The sequence below is a fragment of the Platalea leucorodia genome (genome assembly GCF_965183815.1).
Source record: "Platalea leucorodia genome assembly, chromosome: 2".
In the NCBI taxonomy this organism is placed as follows: domain Eukaryota; kingdom Metazoa; phylum Chordata; class Aves; order Pelecaniformes; family Threskiornithidae; genus Platalea; species Platalea leucorodia.
Window position 1 is genome coordinate 70,816,110 of NC_138824.1, and position 9,926 is coordinate 70,826,035.

Below are 9,926 nucleotides of genomic sequence, written 5' to 3' on the forward strand. Positions count from 1 at the left end.
TCAAATGTATTTATATAGAATTTTACTGGCATTGAAAATGAACTGATTGCTTCCCTGACATGTTAAATTTCATTGGAATGAACTCTTGTATGCCTTCTGACTCCTGACAGCTGGAAGACTTGAGCTAACTTTCATTCTCCCCTTTGGCCAAAGTGGTTATGCCTGGACAGTCATTGGCCTGAGTATTTTCTTATCTCATTAGATTATGTTACTCTGCAAATGCTTTACTGTAGCAAAAAGCAAAAGCTTTTCAGCTTTTAAAGCATTTTATTGGCCTGAAAATACTGGAACTGTAAGTTTCATGGAAGTGGCCAATCCTGAGTCTAGCAATCAGACCAGACTGGCAAACAACAAGAAACTAAGAGCCTAAGTGACATACTAAGTCTGTTTATACTATTTGGATTAGGGTCCAAAATAGCCCATCAGTAGTGATGCCTCCCCTACAGCCTCTATTGAGAAGTGCATTTCACCCCTGAGGGGTGTTTCTGTACACATCTAAGTCCCAGAGCACAGCGTATATATGACCTATTCCCTAAGGCGGATCGCAAAAGATCAGCCTGGTCTGCTGGTAAGCAGCTGGCCAGAAGAGTCACGGGCAAACAAAAGGCAGGCTTTCCTTCGGAGGGGACTCTCTGTTTCATAGTTCAAGGTATTCTTAAAGCTTTTAATCTCCTCAAATAAATTTGAATGCAGTTTTTTAAATAGTTGTCCTTTCCCAAGGGTCTGTGTGCAGAAGCACAGTGGCTTTTGTTATAGGCATACAATTAAGGATTCAGTCTTACAGACTTTGGCTCCACTAACACCCTATTTACATGTTCTCTTCTTGAGTTTAGTTGTTCCATGCTGGCCAAACCTTGAATTGAGAGGGCTCTCCCCGCTCAGGGGAGGACTCCATGCCTCCAGGAACTCCAGACCACCTGAACGAGCCCTTCTGCACACTTTGGTCTCTGCTCTGGGGACCATGCGTTGTTGAGCTACTGCTGAACCCAACAGGGACCAAAGCTTCCAGTCAAAGATCCAGAGCCAGTGTTAGACATAAATGTCTAGAAAAAGAGTTCCCCTAATACGATGCAGCGGCCAGGCAAGACAAGTGAGGGAGAACGATAGTGTGGTGGTGGGAACACAGACCTTTTGTAGCTCCTGCTCCACATCTGCCTTTACTTTCTCTTCTTTATAAGTATTTCTTGCCAGCAAAATGTTGTGCGTGTGATGCTCTTGTGGACCACCCTTGGCAAAATGGCCTGGTAGGACAGGAATGTGAGTGTCAACAGCACGCGTGAGCGGAGCGCCAGAAACTGTCTGAGAGGACGTTTGCCCAAAGTGGTCCTGCTAAAGAGGAAGATGACCATCAGCAGGATTTAACAGTAACCAGGGAATTGGAGTCTTTTGAAACAAAGAAGAAGTGAGCTTGAAAAGAAGTACAAAAGGTGCACCAAAATTTGTAACAGAGGGTAGTGCCCTGGGGATGGGAACAGAGCCGGGTTTGGCAGTGCCCGGGGTGGCCCCGCAACACCACGGCCCCTGCCCAGCACAGAGGCTGCAGCACCCATGTGGGACGGGGGACAGAGCCGGCACCCAGCGGGGGTGACCTGGTGGGTGCAGGGCAGAGGGACCCTGTGCCCGTGGCCCAGCGGGGCTTCCTCGGTGGCACGGGGGTTCAGGGGGTGTCGGGAGCAGTGGGGGGGGTCACGCACAGCCAGAGCAGACACATGCCCCAAAGGAGAAGTGGGCAAGGAGAGGAGCCCCGCACCCAGGGGCGGGGGGTGGGCACTTGTCACTCCCAGTGCGGGATTTGAACTTGTGGGGATTAGTTATAGACGGGTGTTCAAAAATTTGCAGAAGTTCAGTAACAGTTTGTGAGTGTCTAGTGTTGTGGTTTATCTGTTGGTATTGATCTTGAATATATTATTCACCAATTGCTGGTTAATTATGTGCTGTTAATAAATCAATAAATCTCTTCAATCTTGATTTGGTTTACACTATGAGCAGTTTTTCCCCGTGATAGTCATGCACCTGAATGTCCCTCAATGTTAGCAATGTTGTGCATGAAGTGCAATAAGGTGAGCTTTCTTTTCCCTGTTATAGTAACACATCTTGAGAATGCATCTTTGTCTTACATGGCAACTGCTGCACTTTCTGCTGGCTCTGAAGGCTCTGAAATAAAGAAGGAATTATTCCAAAGCCAAAAAAGCAGGGGAAAAAATTGAGAATGAGCATGACTTGAGGGAAATAATGACAAAGAATGGAGCAGAGAGTTAGGTCTCCCAGAGTGACTATCCACAGAGAAAACCAAGTTCTGACTCGGCAGAGGAGCGCTCTATCCCTCACATTCTCTCAAACACAGTACCTGCCTCTCTCAGCCCTACAGCCAGAAACAAGCAGAGGCTGGAGCCTCTCTACCATTCTTGTCTGCAAGTAACTGGAGGAGACACACTTTCCTCCACAGTATAACTTGCTTGTGGACACCACACTTAAAAACAAGGAATGCTTATGGTTTTTACCTGGAAAGACTTAATGGATGAAGAAGGAGGAAAAGCCAAAAGTCAAAAAGAAAACAAGCAGCCACACCAATAGTCATGACAGCTGCCTTCTCCTAAGTACATCTTACTGGGGAGAGGTTTTAGCAGAGATGACACATTGGGACTCCATCTCCTCACTTGTTAATATAAAAAGATACAGTGCAATAACTGGTGAATCCTGTTTGGTTTATCACTGCTAACTTCGGAGATTTGAGATGGCTAGAGGTACGCAACTCTCATGAAGCCACATGAATCTGGAGATCACATTGTGCTTATTCAGTTGGATGAATAGCCCTGAGACAGGAGAATTAATTGTATGCAATTTAAATTTTCTTTTTCTTTCTGTTGACAAAGTTATCATATTCCTGGCCAGCAATACAACGTCTAAAGAAGATAGATAGTGTTTAATGGAAGAGTGAGGAGTGCTGTAAAGTTAAAAAACAATTCATCTATGATGAAATGCAGTAAGACATATGAGTACAACATTAAAGAAGCCAATAAAGACTATATTAAAGCTTCATGATGCATAATAAAATTTCAAAATTTTGCATTGGGTTGAGTGCATCAGATACATTTCCAAAATCCAAGCTATCAGTTGAAAAAAATTTTTAAATGTCTTCTGTTCTACCTGAGAAATATATTTGTGAATACAATTTCTTCTGGTTTTACATTAAAAAAAAAAAAAATTACACATTCACTTTACAGTGTAACCTGACATGTTCTAGTCATTTGCTGAGTTTTTTGCACATTGTCATGATGCTGCTACAGTCCATGATCTTCCCTGCAACTCTGAAAGGCAGTGCTGAAGTAACTTCAGTATCAAACTACCATTAACAAGCATTTTTTAAAGCAGCTTTATTTTCACCATGGAATAAATAATGTGCTTCACTTATCCAGCTGTGAAATCCTAGTGAAAAAAAAAGGATTTTTCCTGGGGGAAGAGGAAGTTGGATAAGATGAAACCTGCGTGTGGTGGCTTAACATTAACCTTGTACTGACTACACTGTGACAATAAAACAAAGAAAGAAGCAATCAAGCAGAGCTCCCCGCCTTCTGTTCAGAGAAAATGTAGCCAAAATGAATTTCCCTATTCTAACTCCAGCAACATCATTGAGAGAACAGCAGAAATTGATTTGACCCAATAACTTCTGTAACAGGACTGCATTTAGACAACAATAGTGCTAGGCACAATCTACCACCGTGAGTTATCCAAGAGAATGAAGCCCAGTGCGTTGCTGTTGTTATCGCTCCTGGAGAACAAAATAATCTGCTCTTGCCTGGATCAACGAGTCGCTTCTCAGTGACATGGTTTCCTTAATGAAGTGAGTGCTCAAGGAAGCTGCATGTAAATTAGGAAATAAGGATGTCGCAACAAAGCACATGCTAACTGCTCTGGTGCTTTTTTTCAAACCGGGGAAAGCCTACTAGTTAAATGATGTCAAAAATAACAGGACAGAATGTCTAGAGGGAATTGTAAGTGGGTGGATGGATGGCAGCCTCCTCCTTTTCTGGGGATACAACTTAAAATAAAGACACTGTTGCTGGGGAAACGTGCCTAAATGGTGCGATGCTTCCAAATGCAGGGCTGGGGCGTCCCTTATGCTAAAAAAAGAAATAGTTGTGATTCTGTAAGATTCTTGTGAGCAGGGCCTGAAGATGAACAGAGGACCTAGTGCCCTGCAGCAAGACCTGACAGCCTAAGAAAGGGAAAGGTTTGGCTCCCAACGGTCAAAAAAGATTGTATTCAATAAGAATTTATGATGTTGGATTGCAAGAGGAGGAATGCTTAATACAGCTGATCTGGGCTATCCGCAATATTTATAAAGGAACTGAGAACAGAGTCGTGTCAGCAGGATCTGTGCTCTGAGATGGTATCCTGGACCACCGCAAAATCCACTACTTCTGATAATACTTAGTTCACATTTAAAAACCATGTGTTTGCTTGGCTTGGTAATTTTTTAATTCATTTAATCATTTTGAGCTCCATTGTAGATTTCGCAACATCAGCTGAAAAAACACATCCTGATACTTTTTTGAACACTACAGCAACGGATATAAAGCATCGTCTAATACATTAAACAAGAATGACTTTTTTCTTTGTTTGAAGTATAAAACTGGCACCTCCAATATTGCTATTTATCAAATACCAATTGCAATAGCAACAGTGACTTCTTCATTTAACTGTGTGCTTTGTAACTGAATATCTTATAACGCTTGTGAGAGACTGACTGTGAACACAGATTTCATCTCATTAACCCTCTTTCATTTAAGCTGAGTACATAGCAAGAAGATGTAAAATCATTCTCCCTCTTTTTAGACGAAGAAATTCCTGGGGATAAGCCATCATGCTTCCCATGGCTGATCTATCACGGCCGGTCCTGACATAAGGTTTGATGAATGGTTGGTGGTCACACGGTTCTAAAACACCAACTGCTCTTAGGGTGAGCTGAATAAATGGAGAAGTTGGTTGATGACCATCAGTTATACTTGAGGAGATGTCAAAGCTTTATATTAAATATTGAAATCATCTTATACTCTCAAGTCTTTTCCATGTAGTGAGGCTGAAAGCTGTGTCATAAAACTTTCTGTATTTACCCAGCTCCTCATATTTTCAGGGCTCTCCTTGGTGGTGGTTGCCATAACTCGTTAAAATACACTCATTTTAAAAATGGGACCTTTCAAGTAGACAACTCCAATGTGTTCTCACCTTAGTGAGAGCAAGATTTTATTGCTGCAGCCCAAGACTGGCTGTGCACTAATATCTTGGGAAACATTAAGCTGAAGGAAATAAAAATCTGCCACAGAAAATCAAGGTAAAGCTAGAATATTTTGTGGGCCTGATGTCTCTGGTTTTCAAGGGCAAGAAACTTCAACATAAATTTCAGTGGCTGAAGAATTCTGTTGGCCTCTGTGTTGCAACTCCGAAGGCCACATTCTTCGAAACAATTCAACTTCTCCCTCTTAGATCTTCTTCCTATCCCTATTTCTGTCTACACCTTGACTGGGGAAGTTCCTTTTGGTTTTTTCCCTTTTAATGTTTTAGCATGTGAACATGCACAGTCAGTTCAAGCATGCATAGTAATATCATTAACAGCTCACATTTGGGAAAGCAGCAGAATAATCCCCTGAAAACACAAGACATTTTCACCTTGTGTTTCTCTTCTTCTTTTTAAATAAAGAATCAAGGAAACTATGGAGTAGGCTCCAGATTCTGTAAAAAAAAACAGGCTCTTAATTTCCATTTAAAACAGTCAGACATAAATAGCTCCAAAATTACTCTTGGTTGAGGACCACGCACCGAGGTAAGGCACAGGGGCTGCACCGTGCAGGACACCAGCCCCGGGGGAGTCACTCCCCGTGGACGGAGCACAGACTGCCTTTGCACTGCTTTGGCCGGGAGGACATCCCAAGAGTGGTGAAGTCAAGTCCCAACTCTCAGACTTGCCTTCCTGAGTTCGGATTGTAAAGTGATGCCTGTCATTTTAGGATAACCCTTCTAGACTTACATCCCCTAGAATTTCTGGCATGACCATTTTTTTCTTGCCTTCACAAGAGTGGTGCGGTTCCTAGTTAATTATTGGGCTACTGGGATATGGGAAACAAATGTTCAGATTCCTCCTGATAGATATCACATCTGCCACCTCCCAAGAGCCAGCCCCAACCAGCAAGCTATAAACCATTTGAAGCACTCCACATCCCTGTGAAAGCTGTTCCACTTAATGTAAAACACTCTGATCCTACACACATTCATTAGCAAATGGGACCCAGGTTCTGTGCCTCCCTCCGCCTCTCTTTTTCTCTTCTCACACTCTCATGACCCAAGTCACTCCTCAATCTTCCTTCAGGTATTTCTGCTTGCCCCCAAACTGGTCAGTTTTCTAATGGGGTGATAATCAAGCAAAAGACAACAGCTCTCCCGACCCTTGCTACAGGAGCACTACTGGTATCAGATCGGTCAGGAATTGTGTCTTCTGCTTAGCACGCTGTTCTTATGTGTTTCTTTAACATTTGAGAGTGTGATCTCAAACACTGGCAAGGTAAAGTATTGGCTCAGAGTAGCACAGTCACCTCCACCCAATACTCCCTTTTGAGAAACAACAACAACAACAACAAAAAAAATCTTAAAAACCTGCCTCACTTCTTTATCTGTGCCCAGAGCAGCTCTGGTGCTCTGTGTCTGGGCATTGCCAATCTTGCAACTCCTGGCGAGGCACAGCACGGCAGGGGCACATGCAGCTTGGCCTCGTTGGAGCCTAAGTCACAGATGCAACGGTGAGCACCATATCTGCAGTGTCACAGCAACTTTATCACCTGGCAATAGCCTGGAAGTAATTTGTCCCTTGGTGAATGCAGCAGCTGAATTTAAGGCTCAGCTGCTTGCCAGTTTGTCTCTGCCAGCCACAGAGAGAAATGAAAGTTGGTAAATCCAACTGTCTGATTCAGGCCATGGGGAAAGGGGAGGGTTAAAAGAGGGTAACAGGTTACTTTGAAGTAAAGTAACTTGTTTTGAATACTAATTGATTCAGCCAATTGTCTTAATTTCTCTACTTTGGAAAATACCCATAACTGGGACTTAAAACTCAATTGTTATTTCTGATTTTTGTTTAAGAATTGACTTATCTTGCTACACTGACATGATAATTTGCTTGTTGGCTGCACTCATTTTATGACCTATATAATTAATTTTGAATTATTGGGTTCAATTTTAATTGACATTGATTTGATAATTAAATGTAGTTCTTAGCTACTCTAGCCCAGTTCTGGCAACATGTTCGACTCATTGCTGTTAATAAACCCCACAAACCTGTTTTCCCTTTCAAACTACCAGCTCAGACTAAGTATCTTAAGAATATAAGGTAAACGACATGGTTCAGCTAATGATGTACTTACCTCAGTCTAAACTTTTTGTCTCCTAATCAGAAGGCAATCAAATGGTGTAATGATATACAAAGATTTAACAATTTCCAAGGCACTTATCATGAGATAAAACTTGCTTCTACCCTGAAATAAAAAGTGGACTTAATCTTCAAATGAAAACAAGTCTTATTTGCTGCTTATGGATCTGATCTTGCTCCTACTACAGCCAGTCTGATTTTGCTGCTGATATCAGCCCTAAGCCACCCCCCAACCCCTCCACACACCTCAGTCTTTGCTATACTCCAGCTATTTTAGACATGCACCTTATAGGTCACTCCTTGCTCAAGTTATTTTATATAAAAAATAATCCAGGAATTAATACTTTACTGTATTATATTAGATGTAACACTTCACAGGAATTAATATTTACACCATACTAGTAAATCCTGCATCTGTATGAGGCTGTACACCCCTCTTGGTATTGCTATATTCCTCAGTCTGATTTTTGTGATTGCTGCAGTGTCTCTTAACAACTGTAGAGGCCACAAGATATTCTATATGTTCTATCTTATATCAAACAGATCCACATTTAAACTAGCTTACTCAAGTTCCAGAAAGAGACAGAATCCGGTGATGAAGATCACACCCTAATAAATGTAATAAGTGCCAGAGGTGCCATGTCTAACTAGTTGCAAAGCAAGGTACTTGTACACAAGAGATCTCCTTTGGTGATCAGTCACGCCTCAGAAATGCAGCCATGAAGCAGATCAGTGATTTCACTAATAATAGCACTGCACTAGGAAAAGCATGTGTTCCTGCTCATTTAAATAAGATTTATTCTTCTTGAGTACTTGATGCTGAACAGGTGACTTGTCTTAAGGTCAGCTCTTATGGAGGCAAATCACGACTAAAAGGGCTACCAAGACTAATCCTAGTAACTGGCATTGGATTAAAACCTGAAATAACAACAAAGAGCAAAAAATAAACATAGTGTAAGTTTAACAATATGGGCAAGCCTATGCTTCTGCTGAATAGAATGAGCTTGGAAGGTCAAGGAAAATGAGGGTGCCTTCAGGGTGATTAGGCTGGATGTGTTCAAATGCAAACTGCAGTATGGATGATTACTTAGCTTGTCCAAGACAGGGGCTCATTTAAACATTCTGGTATGCTTAAATGCTATTTAGAATTAACTCAATCGGAGGGCAGCCAAGACCGCCTGCCACTGACAGATAATAATTTCTTAAAATGCTTGAATGTGCTCTTGGAACTTAGATGTCCGGTGTCACACTTGGTCCTCCTGACTGGGCGAGCTGCAAATGTTGATCTTTTGCAAGTAAGACTCTTCCAGGAGAAATGTCAAACCTGGAATAAAGATACACAAGAGTTATTAGGACATGAAAACCTTTTTTAATGGCATAAACATTGAACATGTTATTAAGATGAAGTTTTCCAGTTTAGGCCCATGTCCTTAGAGAAAAATGGGTGCGTCACTTCCACTGGTTTCACCGGCATATCTCTGAGGAAGCCGCAGTCATTCTAGAACGTCCCAGAGAGAGGAGGGTGACTTTTCACCAGCACAATTGTCCTTTATATTGCTCTGGCACTGTAAAAATTCTCTAGTATTAAAAAGAACCCAGACTCAAATGTTGATTTTGCTGCCTACTTAAAGCTCTAAACCCCACTGCAGTTTAGCATTATTAATAGCAAGAATCCTGTTGGCCTGAACTAGCAACTGTATAATCCAACTGTACAGTTGCCTATGCAACACATTCTTCATTAGACACTTTCAGGCCCAAGTACTGACAACAAAGCTTATTAACTGTGCTTAGTTTGGAAAATTGGTTCCTTTTATACTGGATTAATTATTATACATGTCAGTAACAACATACTTGAAAGGTTAAAATAGTTAGGCTGAGCCTGATAATCTGGCAGGAATTGGTTCCACAGCTGGAGACCACTATCAGCACAGCACTGAAAGCGCCGTTGTTAATGCATTTGCATTAGCCTGTTCTGCTCCGCAGGCTGGCCACAGCGTCTGCACCAACGACAGTGTCCTTGGGCTTCCTTGGGCTTCCTTGGTCAGGCTCCAGCATAGCACACCATGGCAGTCAAGTCTGGAAAGGCATGGATCAGAGGGACTAAATCCTCCTCTAACAGGGAGGAGTGCTGCCTCTTGGTAATTCAATGAGGTACCTGATGTTGCACACGGAGTCCTAATACCTGCAACTCAGGACTGGAAACCACGCAAGTTACACGTGCATGTGTGTCAGTGAGTCTCGGACTCGGGATCCATACAATGATGCAGACTATAAAATGAGAGGTTGGCAATTACGCGAGGTGACTCTTTAAGTTAAGGTTGCCTGTTCTAACCTATGTTTCTCCTCCCTTGTTCTAGAAGAGGCCCTAGTTTAAACTTGCTTGTACCAGTTTTGATTTGGACTCTAATAATAATTTACAATATATTTTTTAGCTGTGAAAGCATCTTAAAGTCTACTTCCATTGCATTATTTTCATTAGTTGGTAACTGGACGCACAGAGACAGACAGAAAC